The sequence below is a fragment of the Pelodiscus sinensis genome, chromosome 1 (assembly GCF_049634645.1).
Source record: "Pelodiscus sinensis isolate JC-2024 chromosome 1, ASM4963464v1, whole genome shotgun sequence".
Lineage (NCBI taxonomy): Eukaryota > Metazoa > Chordata > Testudines > Trionychidae > Pelodiscus > Pelodiscus sinensis.
The window spans coordinates 324,504,510-324,519,074 of record NC_134711.1 but is presented as its reverse complement, the minus strand read 5'-3'; the positions used below and the strand labels follow the sequence as shown (position 1 = coordinate 324,519,074).

General features: G+C 51.5%; 1 long non-coding RNA gene across 1 annotated transcript; it reads right to left on the bottom strand.

Moving 5' to 3' along the window:
• Positions 1-6,352: 6,352 nt before the first annotated feature.
• Positions 6,353-11,423, bottom strand: LOC142827178 (uncharacterized). Its single transcript, XR_012901664.1, has 3 exons — positions 11,267-11,423; positions 8,015-8,590; positions 6,353-6,846 (listed from the first exon to the last, which is right to left on the bottom strand). It is a non-coding gene; the product is annotated as an uncharacterized LOC142827178 (long non-coding RNA).
• Between the last annotated feature and the right edge of the window lie 3,142 nt (positions 11,424-14,565).

Below are 14,565 nucleotides of genomic sequence, written 5' to 3'. Positions count from 1 at the left end.
AACAGAGGCCAAGGACACCATTTTATCCCCTGGCTAATAACCTTTTATGGAGCTAACCTCCATGAATGTATCCAGCTTCTCTTTAAACTCTATTATAGTCCTAGCCTTCACAGCTTCCTCTGGCAAGGAGTTCCACAGGTTGACTACGCGCTGTGTGAAGAAGAACTTTCTTTTATTAGTTTTAAACCTGCTACCCATTAATTTCATTTGGTGTCCTCTAGTTCTTCTATTATGGGAACTAATAAATAACTTTTCTTTATCAGCCCTCTCCACACCACTCATGATTTTATAGACCTCTATCATATCCCCCCTCAGTCTCCTCTTTTCTAAACTGAAAAGTCCCAGTCTCTTTAACCTCTCCTCATATGGGACCCGTTCCAAACCCCTCATCATTTTAGTTGCCCTTTTCTGAACCCTTTCCAAGGCCAAAATATCTTTTTTGAGGTGAGGAGACCACATCTGTACACAGTATTCAAGATGTGGGCGTACCATAGTTTTATACAGGGGCAGTAAGATATTCTGGGTCTTATTTTCTAATAATATAGACCTTTCCTAATAATTCTTGGAGGACGTGTCAGATGTATCCGGGCCACCTTTCCTAATAATTCTTGGAGGACGTGTCAGATGTATCCGGGCCATCCCGGCATTGGCTGTGCATTCGAAGCCTGTTTGGACAAGGCAGCAGCCCTCCTTCAAGCATGGTGGGGCACCTCCAAGGCTAGCGAGTGACGGATTTCATGGCGGCTCACGACGCTGTGGTTGGAGATGCTGAGGGAACTGAATGGGAGTGGGGCCATTCGCTGCAGAAGGGTGTTAAAATCAGTTCAGCTCCCTGCTTCCCTTCCTCCTGGAAGCCGATTGCTATAGAGCCCACAGCTGGATTGCAGCATCTCAATGCTTTGTCTCTTTAATGATGCAGCCCCACTTAATCTGCAGAACATCCATTATAGGGACAGGCGTCCAAATGGCCCGGAATGATGCATGGCTTATAAAATTAACTCCAGCCATGTTGCCTCTTGTTCAGGAGTGTCCCCTGCGGGGCAGCAGAGACGCACACAGCTGCAATCAATGCACAGGGGATTCTTTAGGGCGGCTGTTGTGATTCTTCCTGACTCTGGACAGATGCAGTCCCGGCCCTGGCTCCCCTCTGCCTCAGTTCCCCCCCTGTGGACAATGTGCTTCCCTCCCACGTGGTTTAGATGGCAAGTTCTTTGGGCCAGGGCTGCCTGATTTCTAGCCCTGATTTTGTTGCTGTGTTATAGGACAGTGCCCCGAAGAGCTTATTGTTGGAATAGACACAAGTGGGAGGAAAAACAGATGCAGAGAAAAGGGAAATGACAGATCTGAGGTCACACAGGAAGAGCTGGGACTAGACTGCAGGTCCCCTGTCTTCCAGGCCAGTACACCTCCCACTAGACCACACTGTCTCCTGATGAAAAGCCCACTGGGGCATGTGCAGTCATACTCACCACAAGCTGTGCAGGGTCTGACATGAGACACCCAGCCCAAGCTGTAACCCCCCCAGAGAAGGCAGCAGCAAGGAGGCTGGGAGATTAAACATCAGGACTTCAGTTTGAGAGGACCACCCGGAGCAGAGGGGGAAGTCGGAGGCTTTCTGCAGGCACCTGTCTTAACAAGACAGCTGAGTCTAGTTAGGTGCAAGGGGGCTGGGAGAAAACAGCTGGGGTTTATCTGCAAGGGGAAAGGCGTAAGAGGACTCATTGAGTACTGCCAGCTCAATGCCAAGGTCCCCACACAAATACCGAGATGGAAGCCATTGGGTGCTAAGCAGGTATTAGATTTCTAAGAATGTGGTCGGTGTTTAGGCTTGATTGACTGCCTGTGAGTTGCTGCCCACTTTCATCTGACTTACGGCCTCTGGAAGCCCTACTGCCAGGTAATGTCTGAGCAGCTGTCCAGGAAGCCTCTGTGGCTGCGTCAGTCGCGGACAGGGGAGAGCCAGGGACGGGGGTGAAGTGCAGCTCCGCAAGCCAAGGTGTCACGTCCTGCCCCACAAGAGAAGTCCATGATGGGTGGACTGTGATGGGAGGATGAAGAGGACAAAAGACATTTGCTGTTTTGCCCTTCCCTCGTCAGATGGATTCCTTCTGCCAGCTGAGCTTGCAGCCCTGCAAGGGAGCAGGTGAAGAAAACCCCTTAGCGAGAAAGACAACGGATCTTTGGGCTGCTTGGACTCTGGGGGAGGGGGGACAAGAGTGGAGGACAAGTTTGCTAGGCATAAGCAAGGAATCTCCAGTTGCTTGCCTTGACTTAGCCCTAACCATCACACTTATTGCAGAAGCTCCTATAGCATCTCCAAAACCCGGGACTCTTTGGTCCGGCAACATCCATGGTCTGGCAAGGACCCGGATGTTGTTGGCCAGAGAGTACTGGCAGCTGGGAATAGGGCCTGCTGGGAGCCTAGTAGCAGGAGGACTGGTGGGTCAGCTGCAGCAGGGCCAGTGCCAGGGGGCTGGGAAGCCCTGGCCCAAGGTGGCTGTGGAGGGGCTGGGGCTGAACGGGCTGCGGAGGGAGCAGCGGTGGCTGGGAAGTCCTGGGCCGAATCAGCTGCAGGGGAGCCCCAGTCAGGCCAGCGGCTGCGGGGTGGGGGGGAAGGGGCAAGGTGGGAAGCTGCAGCCGGGAGCCTGGCCAAGCTGGAAGGTGCAACCCCAGTGGAGGAAAAGGGAAGGCAACGGCCGTGAGCCCTGCTGAACAGGGGTGGAGCCCACAGCAGGACTGACAGCCAGCAGGGGAGATCTGACCTCTCCTGGTCCCACAAACTCTGGTTCAGGATCACTCCGGTCGTGAGGGTGCCGGGCCAGGGAGGTCCAACCTATAGTAGCTTTTTGTAACTCACCTGTGTATCTATCTGTACCCGCTTTCACCTTGGCAATAACCCCTTTGTTTCCTTTTCTGATTTAATAAATCTGCATATAGTTTCTTATATGGGTTGGCTACCAGTACTGCTTCTGGTGTGAGATCCAAGGTGCAATGGACCTGGGTTAAGTGATTGGCCCCTTGGGACTGGAAGTAACCTGAATATAGCTGTGATCGTTGGTATAAAAGACTATCCAGGACAAAGGCAGCTTTACCGGGTGATGGGGCACCCTAGAGGATGGTGTGTGACTCCGTGGCAAGGCTGGGCCCGAGGAGTTTACACAGGGCAACGGGTTGGCGAAAGCTACGTACAGAATTTACAGCCAGTTTCGGGGGCGGGTTCCCATGCTCTCGACTTCGCTGTTGGTACCAAACCTCTGAAAACCCAAGCGCTGCCCTGCTAACCCTCCGCTGGTGTCGGTGGGCCCTGCAGTCAGTGGAACGGAGCTGATTCAGTCCAGCTTTTGACCTGGGCTAGTGGGTTTTTTAGGAGTATAAACTCGTCCAGCTGCAGGCCAGGCATGCGGCCAGAGATGCCAAGCAGATGCTTTCGCGCTGACATTTCCAGCCAAGATGCTGAGGAGGTGGCAGCCTGTGCTCATTTCATAATCACCGGGGCAAGGAGAATTGGCAGTAGCTTAATCACATTCTCCTGCTCCGGGATGTCAGATTAATTGGACCCGATTCTGCTTTCGAGCCTTAAGTTAGGTGTAAACCAGGAATAACGGCCTGGGAAGCAAATGTCAAGTTGTGACTCCTGGCTCAGGGGACCTATTCTGGGGTTGCTCTGGCATTGCTCAGAGCAGCCTTGGGGCTGCTCTAAAATCTGCTGGCTGCCTGTGGTCCCCAATGTGCCAGGTGAGGCTAGCCAGGGTCTTGTAAGTGAGCTATCCTCACAGCCCCTGAGCACACCGGTTCTATTCCAGCTGGGGACTCTATGGCTCCAGTAGGATAGATACCGAGACGCTTACATTTGATGTGGGGGTGATCTTACTGTCCCAGATGGTCTCTCCCATGGACTGGCAAGGACTTCTGGATGAGGGACTCTCCAGCAGATCATGAGTCCTGGGCTCATGAGTGAGCACCTGTGTGCCAAAGTGCCTACCACAGGAAACATTCTCCTTTGTGCTGACACCTTCCCTCGTTAGTTGGGGGTATTTTGTTGAAATGTAAATGGTGTGTGTTTGCCTTTGACAACAGAACGCCCAAGCATTTCCAGCTGGAGGGAGTTGTCAAATGATCATTTGAGGCTTAAAAAAAAAAGGGAAAATTCCAACCCGCTGGCTGTGTCTACATTGGCATCCCTTTCCGGAAAAGGGATGCTAATGAGACACTTCGGAATTGCAAATCCGCGGGGGATTTAAATATCCCCCGCGGCATTTGCATTTACATGGCTGCCACTTTTTTCCGGCTCGGGGTTTTTGCCGGAGAAAAGTGCCAGTCTAGACGCGATTTTCCGGAAAATAAGCACTTTTCCGGAAGATCCCTTATTCCTACTTTCAAGTAGGATCTTCCGGAAAATAAGGGATCTTCCAGAAAAGGGCTTATTTTCCGGAAAATCGCGTCTAGATGGGCGCTTTTCTCCAGAAAAAAGTGGCAGCCATGTAAATGCAAATGCCACGGGGGATATTTAAATTGCCCGTGGATTTGCAATTCCGAAGTGTCTCATTAGCATCCCTTTTCCGGAAAGGGATGCCAATGTAGACACAGCCACTGTGACTAGAAAGGCTAATTAGCTTGTTGGGGTCATTAGGCTTGAGGAGTCTGGCTCCAATGATTCTCCCCACGCCGGCTGACACACCTGCAGAGCTGTTCCCCACCTACACCCTCACCAGAACTGTGCTCCATGCAGCCCCCTCCTGCAAATCCAGCCCGTGCTGAGCTGAGCCCATCGGGGCCAGTGGGATGGGCAGAGTGGGGGTGCTCCCCAATCCGCTGGGCTCTCTGTCCCCCACACACAGAGCCTGCCATCCCCAGAAGAAGCAGCCACCTGCAGCAGGCCCAGATCACGCGGCAACTCCTGGCAGCTGGCACATGCTGGAATTGAGCCGGGTTGCTCAGGCTGCCCCGCCCACCCCAGCCCGATCCTTCCTGGCCACCTGGAAGGCTGGGGCTGCTATGTGGAGGCACCAGCCCTTGGGGAAGCTGGGCTGCCATGCCTCAACCCCAGCCTTCCTGGTGGCCAGGGTGGGTAGGCAATTTGGGGACGGCTGTGCCTCCCCTTGCCTCCATCACTGGCCTCCCATGCTTACAGCCGTGATTGCGCATCCACATTGCACTGTGCAGACCTGCTGGCTCCTGCCTGTGGCTTGGGCAGAGCCCATGCTGCAAAATGCCCAGGCTTGGAGGACCCGAGTGTGTGATGGGGACCAACCCGTCTTCTAGACCTGTAGACGTTCCTAAGCCTTCCACGATCCTGTCGGATTCTTTGTGTGTGCGGTCCAGCTGAGTGGCTTTTTTTCCCGGGAGGTAGGGGGGGGGACTATTTTCCTTCCTGCGTGCCCAGAAGCTGAGCTCATATGAACATTGCTTCTCTCCTCCAGCTCCTGTTTGAGCTGATGGGAGCGCTGCCTTTCTAGCTTCCGTTTGCCCCCGGCCCAGCTGCATCCATTTTTGGCTGCGTACAGGGCCGGCTTCTCCTCCCACTGCTGCAGCCCTGGTGCCCTCTGTGAACGTGGCTGGACCCTGCCGTTGTTTCTGTTGCTGGCCGGATCCTATGAGAAAAGTTCTCCTCTCTGCTGGCTTTCCCCCGGGACAGCAGAAGAGTTATGTGAACTATGTGGCCTGGCTGCTTTCTGCGAAACTTAGCAGATGGTGCCTTGCTCATCTGGCCCCGGCTTCCGCTCTGCATCCCTCACCCAAACTAGGCCACCGGCAACCAGCCTGGACTGACCCCAAACTGCCGAATCGCCACTCGCTTGAAACGAGTGTCCAAGGGTGGAAAGTGTAACCCACAAGCTGGGTGTCAGTCCCGCTGTGACTTTTTGGGGTGCAGGGAGGGGCAAGCAGGGTGTCCCTAGCTGCTGTGCTAGAAGCTGGGAACAGCCGACAGGGACTGGATCATCTGATAGTTCCTTGTTCTGTTCACTCCCTCTGCGGCACCTGGCATTGGTCACTGTGGGCAGACAGGACACTGGGCTAGGGGGACTGTCGGTCTGACCCAGTGTGGCTGTTCTTATGGCCACCCTGCAGCTCTGGGTGTCTTCAGTGCTGTGCTCCTACGGTTCACAGTCCGGACACCAGCAGACAAGCATGCAGGGCTTTCCGGGTCTCGTTACTGTGTGCTGAGCGCCCCCCGCCTGGAATCCCCCCCCACACACTCTCCTGCAGTGTCCTGCCACACTCCCCAAAGTGAGTGAGTCCGTGGCGCTGTGAAAGAGGCAGAAGCAGCTGCGTGTTAACGGGACGGGCACGACCCGTCCCTTCTGTTCAATCGCAGCACTGGGACGGTTGGGATCAAAAGTAAAACCAGGGTATTTAATGGCAAAGAGCGAAGCTGGAAGTGAGGCAAGCCCAGGGTACAAGCGTAGGAAAGGCTGCCAACGAACCAAAGCGAAAATACACTTCCCAATGGCTAAGACCTAACCCAACCAGGCATGGTCTGTCCAAGGGAGGTTCCTCACCAATCTTTCCTAGACCGGCTTTTAGTCCAGGTCGCCGCAGTGTCCCCAGTGCTGGTTTTCCTTGTCCCCTCAGGTGAAGGGCAACTCAGGGGTTGTCTATCTCTCTTCTTACCACCCAGTGAACTTTTCAAATCTCACTCTCCAAGATACTTGACTCTGCTCCAAGAGGCAGGAAGGCTTCCTGGGGTGCTGCCTCCAGGCCCCACAGAGATGATGAAGTGATCGCTTTCCCCCACTTGCTCTCTTGATGGCTTTGTTTGCCTGCTATGCAAATGGGCTTTTCTTTGGCGTGGACTCTGTTCACATGGGAGACACATTCAAGCAAACGAGAATTGCTGTTCCTCGTCTGGAAAAGAAAAGTTTTGATCAGCTGTGCCGGCATGCCTGGATTGGCCACCATTCCAGAGTTTTGCTACCATCTGTGACGTAGTGGGGGGGAACCTGCTAACTCTCTGGCTGCTGTCTGTAGCACCACCGAGCAGACAAGCGATGAGTCACTGTGCAAAGAGGGTATCCCAACTGGTTTGGCCAGCTGACCCCCATGGAGAGGAACAAAGGAAGGTGGAATGCTGCCCTGGCTGGGGGGCAGGGCTGGAGGAGAGTGAGTGAGTTCGTGGCTGGAAAGCAGGGAAGAAGGAACTGGGGAGGGGGCTGGGATCCCCCCATCTCAAGAGGGCACTGAGGCCTCTTAGCCCCAGTTCCTGTAACCAGATTACATCTGTGCTATGCTGTATCCTGGAGGAGCAATAAACCACCCTCAATTCTACTGGCTGGTGGAGTCTGTTTGTGCCATCTTGGGGTGCAGGAGACAGGGGACCCCCAACGCGCCGTCACACCATCCTCTGTGCGTTGACTGTGCATACATCTTGCAAGAATATTAAGGATCAGCAAGTGACTTGTCCGATGGCATATTGCACAACACCTTTTAGATACAGATAATAACAACGAGGGGGGAGGGGGAGGGCTGATTTGGTCAGTCCTCCTGCCACTCACTGCCTTTTGCCTATTGACACAGGGATGTTGTTAGAAAAGGGTTGGCCAGATACGGCCCATGGGCCACATCTGGCCCGCCAAGCCGTTTGATCTGGCCCACAGTCCAACCTGCCACACCCCCGCTCCCAGGCCAATGGAGATCCAGGAGCAGAGAAGCATGTGAAGACTCCTTCCTGCAGCGGGGCAGGTTCAAAACAGCTGGCGGTTCCCTCTGGATGCTGCATGGCCCTGGCAGGAGTGGGGCCATGGGTGAGAGACCTTACATGCTTCCCTGCCCCATGGGGGAGTGCAGCAAAGTCTTCCCCCCTGCCTGGGACATGCCCCTTCTGCCTGAAACCCCGCCCCTTCTGCCTAAGGCCCCGACCCTTCCGGGGTCAGCCCAAAATTGGTGAAGTGGACCCCCCTAAAAAAATTATTGCCCCTCCCGCCACCCTAGAGTTGCTCCACGTCTCTGCTTGACTCTGACTTGGACCCACACCCCTAGCAGGGTCGTACAATGTAACTTCTGAGTGCATGCTGACCTGAGTCTGAGTTGTGTGTGGACAGAAGCAGGATTTGGGTTCCAGTTCGAGCCAGAGCCTGGGCTTAGCGTGCAGTGTAGACATACTGGAGGGGCCCTTTTCTCCAGCTGTTCGGCTCGGGGCGGGATTGGCCTTCCGATTCGCAATCCGAGACATGGCTGCAGGGAGAGCCAGATCCAGCCGCGGTTGTTTTGGGAACCACTCCTGGGACGTAAAACACAAGGCAGAGAGCGAACACTCCTGCTGTGAAGAGCTGCACACACCCCTCTCATTTCTGCTGTTAGGAGAAGGGACAGGGTTGTGCTGCAGAGAAAGTGTCGTATTTACCCAGCAGTTGCTGGGAGCCAGCGTGGCTGCTTGCGGCGAAAGGGGAGGAATGAATCAAGAGGCAATTGTTCCTTCCTCACTGCACTCTGGACTGGTGGCTTTTCATTACTAAATGCAGGCTGGTTAGTAGCTCCTGGTGAGTTTTGTTTTAATTTCCTTCACTATCTGCTTAAAGGATCTTTTCATTAGCAGCTTCCTCCAAGGGCTGCCAACCCTCTTCTTCCTCCAGCTCCCAAACATGTTAATTACCTGCCAAGGATAAAGAGCAATAAAACACTCAACGTGTTATTTACTGTCTGGGTTCTCCCTCTGCTCATAGGAAATGCCTGTGCAGGAGCAGGCCATGTAATTTCCAGCTCAGGTAGATGAATGTGCACCAGCTGTGATTGATTTAACAGGACAGGGATCCGTTCTGGGGCCAGTTCTGTTCAATATCTTAATCAGTGATTTAGATAATGGTGTAGAGAGTACCTGGATAAAATTGGTGGATGATACCAAGCTGGGAAGGGTTGCAACTGCTTTTGAGGACAGGGCTGAAATTCAAAATGATCTGGACACACTGGAGAAACGGTTTGAACGAAACATAATGAAGTTAAATAAGGACAAATGCAAAGTTCCTCTACTTAGGGAGAGGAACAATCCATTTCACACCTACAGAATGGGAAGTGACTGTCTAGGAAGGAGAACTGCAGAAAGGGATCTAGGGGTTATAGTGGACCACAAACTAAATACCAGTCAACAGTGTGACACTGTTGCAAAAAAAAGCAAACATGATTCTGGGAGGCATTAACAGGAGTGTTATGAGCAAGGCATGAGAAGTAATTTTTTGCTCTGCTGCGCACTGATTAGGCAGAATAGTGTGTCCAGTCCCGGGTTTCACATTTCAGGAAAGTTGTGAACAAACTGGAAAAAGCCCAAAGAAGAGCAATGAAAACGATTAAAAGTCTAGAAAACGTGAGCTATGGGGGAAGATTATAAAAGTGAGCTATGGGGGAAGATTATAAAAACTGGATTTGTTTTTTAATGTGAAGAAAAGAAAACTGTAAGGCTAGGATAACAGTTTTCAAGTACATAAAAGGTTGTTATAAGGAGGAGAGGAAAAATTAATCTCCTTAACTTCCGAGGATAGGACAAGAAGCAATGGGCTAAAACTGCAGCAGGGGAGCTTTAGGTTGGATATAAGAAAAATGTTCCTGTCAGGGTGGTTAAGCATGGGAATAAATTGCCTTGGGAAGTTGTGGAATCTCCATCACTGAAGATTTTTAAGAGCAGTTAGACAAACCCATCAGGGATGGTTAAGATAAGGTCCCTTCCAATCATAGACTCATAGACTCATAGACTTTAAGGTCAGAAGGGACCATTATGATCATCTAGTCTGACCCCCTGCACAGTGCAGGCCACAGAATCTCGCCCACCCCTCTTAGAATAATCCTCTCACCTATGTCTCAGATATTGAAGCCTTCCAATACTTTGAAGGCCCCAACATGCAGAGAGTCCTTCAGCTGTGATCTGTGCCCAATGCTACAGAGGAAGGCGAAAAACCTCCAGGGCCTCTGCCAATCTACCCTGGAGGAAAATTCCTTCCTGACCCCAAATATGGCGATCAGCTAAACCCTGAGCATGTGGGCAAGACTCACCAGCCAGACACCCAGAAAGTTCCCTATAGCAACTCCTATCATCCCTCCATTGACCTATTTCCAACTGGAAATGAATGGTCAATTAGTTACCAAGATCATGTTATTTCATCCAACCATCCCTATGAGTCTATGCTAAAAATTGCCCAGTAGCCCTGGCGAGGGATGGGCTAGCAGTCCAAGACCATGTACTTGGGACAGATGTCCCATCCAGCCACCTGTGCTGCCGCACTGCAATTTTTAGTGCGCTATCTCAGATATGTTGGCCCTGCTAGAAATTACATCTGAGGGCTGAGGGCATGTTCTTTTGGATAAGGGATGATCTTCTGGTTAAGGCAGCTGCCTAATTCTTAGGAGCCCTGGGTTCAGTTCCCACCTTTGCTACAGATTTCCTTTGTAGCCTTAGGAAAGGTACTTAATGTAGCCAGTGCTTCAGTTTCTCTTCTGTAGAAAGGTCAAACTAACATTTCTTTAACTTATAGGGATATTGCAAGTGTAAATGCACTAATCTCTGTTTTGTGTACACTTATGGTCACATCATTTCAGAGATCATTCTCACACATTTATCCTCACAGGACTCCTATAAGTTGCTCTGGTCCCCATTGAACAAAATGAAGACACAGAAAGACCACAGTGACTAAGTGACTTACCCAAGGCCACACAGGAAGTATGTAGCAGAGCAAAGAATTGTATATGGGTTTCTCAAGTCATAGGCTGGTAGCCTAACCACTGGACATCCCTGAATGCAAGGCGCTCAGGTCCTATGGTGTTGGGATCCCAGATATAAAACAAGATGGAGTTCTCCATATCTTGTCCACACTGCCATTAAAATTGTCCTAACCACAGACTGGAAACATAGTTTTCCTGATCACCTAAGCATTGATTTGTTTTTGAGAACAGTGTTGGACCAATCATGTTATAAAAGCCATGCTCTGGCTTTCTCTGTGGGTGGTTTTATAGCAGAGATGGGCAGGGAAGGATTTTTATTCCCATAACACATTTGATAAAAACTGAAGCTTTTCTTTTTCACCACATTTTTTTTCCTGCAAAAATGTTGAGGTTTTGCTAGAATCTCCACCCCTCTCTCAGTTTTCAGTTTCTGGTAATAAAAACATCCAAAAAGTTTAACGAAAGTGGACGTTTCCCACAGAAATTTCCTTTATGACAAAAATAAAAATGTGTTTCGAAAAAAAAAAAAGTCCAATGCAGAATTTTGAGACTTGACCAGTTCTGAGTTTTTTTAACCCATTCTCAGGAAAAGCAGTCTATTGAGGCTGCTGGCGGAACTCACCTTGCTGAGAGATCGCTGTTGCTACCATGGTTCTAGCTGTCACATAAAGCAGGCCAAAAAGTGGAGTAAGATTTTGGCTACCTGGAGGCTTCCCCCTTTGTTTCGGGCTGGCAGAGCTGTCGGATCCAGGATCTACCTCGTCCATACACCTGTTGGAAGATCTCTGCTTAGACCGTAGCCATGTCTAACTGCCCCACCTGCTGGGGAAAGCCATTCATGGTCTGACTTTCGCAACAAAGCATCGGAATGATGGAGAAGCTAAAGAAGCTGCAGGCTGGATCCCTCTGTGTGAGTGGGGGCGGGGGAGAGGGGGTGTTTGTCTGTGCATCCTCGGTGCATGGTTATCTGTGTCTCCATCACATAAAGTTGCACAGTTTCAAGCTCCTGGATGCTGAGGCTCTCCAGGGTAGCAGATGAGGCCAAGAGCACAGCCATATGAGTGCTGCTGCATGCACATGTCGCATGTCTATATGCAATTTTGGTGGCCTCCTATTTCTCTCCTAGCTAGTGGCATTCCTGGCCCCAGAGCCCCTGTGAGATTTACCTCCAGGCTGGGTATTACCGGCAGCAGAGGCTACCCTGGAAAAGAGTGTGTCTGTGGCTCTCATGTCTGCTGGGTGTATTCTGTAAATGACCTGGCTGCTGTATATGTTTCCACTGCCCTCTAGTGGATGGAGTTGGAGTTGCTCAGCTGTGTTTCATAGGCCCTGTACTTCTAGCTTGTGTCCTGCCTGGGAAAAGTAATCCAAGCCAAAGGCTAGATGCTTCCCTTCTGAGTACACAGAGTGTATCCCCAGCTAGTGTCCCCTCCTGGGATGATGCAGAGGAGGTCAGGATATTTGGGGAAGCAGGGTCATCTACAGACCATGCATGTCATGGTCCTTCCACTGGAGCCTAGAGCTGTTGCTCATGTACCCCAGCGGCCAGTGAGCAGGTGTTAATGGGTCTGATCCACAGAGGGTCTAGACAACCATTAGCTATGTCACCTGGCCCTGGAGGTCAGTGCTCACTCCCAAGATGGTGGCTGTTCCATGTGCTGGGGGCAAAAAGGGCTCAGGAGACAGACAGAGGGGGGAGGACAGGAGAGGAGAGGGAGGCAAATACTGAGCAATACCTCCCCACGCTATACTCCGTGCAGGAAGCCTGCCAGCAATGTCTCACTCACCCGGAAAGGGCTTGGCTCCGTCACATTTTTTCCGACAGACCATTTAGCTTTGGTTACTTGGTAAGCGTGGGAGAGTCCTGGACAAACCACGTAAGCAAGGCAGGGAGGTGGCATTTCCTTGGCAGACAACCAGATTGAAGGCAAACTGGCGCCAGTGCCAAACAACAGGAGAGAGCTCCCACATGCCCCTTTTAGCTGCTTGCTGTTGCATTTGCTTCACCAGGAGCTGTGTTCATTTGCCTCCCTAGAGCAGAAATGCTCCCCCCCAGGCAAGGGTGAATTTCAGCCCTCGTGAATCCCAGCTAACGCCAGGAATTAATTTCCTACTATCATATGCATGATGACAAACCTCTGCTTGCCTGATTGCTCCCCAAAAGTGCATTGGAGGCAGAAATTGCTCCAGACTCCTAGTTCTGTGCTGGGGTTCTGTTCCTGCCACTGACCTTATCTGTGACCTTGGGCAAATCACTTTGCCCTTTGTTTTTCTTCCTACCCTGTGTCACTCTTGTCTACTTAATTTGTAAGCTCTCCAGATCAGAGAGATGGGTCTGAGCAGCACTTTGCACAGTGGGGGTCCAGTTTTGAGTGGGACTTTTAGGAACGATTATTATACACAGAAATATACCCCTCTTGTAAATCTTTGAATAATTTCCCCACTAGCTGGCTAGCTCAAAAGCAGCATTTTAAAATATATATATACATGATATTCCATGATCGAGGGCTGTATGGACCAGCTGATGGATGTGAGGCTGACTTCACACTTGGCTCAGAGATGTGTATTTGGGGAATGACTTGATTCCTCAGGAAAAGAAAGGTCAATATGGGGAGTGGGGCATGACCACGTGAAGTGCCCCAGTTGCCACAGAGTGCTGTCTGCACCGGAATTCAAGTCAGAGGCATTTGTACAGCCAGTGAAACTGGGCTGGTACAGAGGGGGTCTGAGACTCCAGCAGAGACTACTGATCTGGTTGCCCAAAGCAGAGGTAAAATCTGACCTGCAAAGTTTCTCAGGCCGAAGGGCCTTGATTCAGCAAAGCACTTAAGCATGTGCTTCCCTTCAAGCCTGTGAACCATCCCAGGACTACTCGCGCTTAACGTTAAGCACATGCATGGAGTCCGAGGGGGGAGATTGGATCGGATGCGGCGGAGATCACGAAGCGAGCACGTGCCTGGCATCTGTGAGCAATATGAGAAAATAAGTTGTTTTCCGAAGGCATGTGGCAGCAGGGAGCCAAGCGCGCCCAGGCGCTCCGAGAACGGCCAGGCAGCGATGCGGATCTCTTTGTAAGCACAGCGGCTGCAGAACAAATTGCCTCCCCTCCGCAAACATCTCTCCATTCATAATGGAATTGATATCCCGGGCGCTGGCTGTTCAAAATTCAGACCCTAAGAGCCGCTGCAGAACTCGGGGTGCCATAGTCAGGATGCAGAACCCCAGCCGCACTTAACCTTCCCCATGGGAAATACGGGTGGACAGGCCGGGGTCACACGGAACGCACCAGGTACTGCACGTGGACAAAAGAAGCATGTTTGCTCTCTGTGATGGGTGGGGAATGGGGGCAGAGTCCTGAACTCAGAGGGGCAGGAGGTAGAGCGGTTTTAAGCTCCCTTTGACCTCTCACACTCTCCAGCTGTCCTGTGTGTAACATACATCAGGCTCTGCAGTGTGATGTGCCATAGCTCCACTTCGATGCTCTCCATGCACCCGGGCTCGCCAAACGCCTGGCGCAGCTGTCTTCCACGGAGACGGTCTGGCTGAATCCTCCCCCCGTTACCCTGGCTTTGAGGCGTGTGTTATCCCAGAAGGCGAGCAAGCTAATGGCAGCCAAACTATGTGCAATCAGTCACCACGAATTCATAAACCAGAGCACCGCCTTGTCAAGGTTTAGGCTGGACAAGCAGGGCTTTCAGAGAAAAGATCAAATGCTAGCTAGCGGCAGGCTTGCAGTGTCTGCGAATCAGAAAGGGAGGAGGGGAAAAAAGATTCAACACAGCATGAGACTGAAAGGAAAGAAGAGGGTGGAGACCTGGAGTTTGGGCTAGGGATGTTAAATAGCGGTTAATTGAATAGCCGATTAACCTCATGAATTCTCATCGGTTTCTTGGGGAATTCTTATAGTACTCGGGGGTGGGG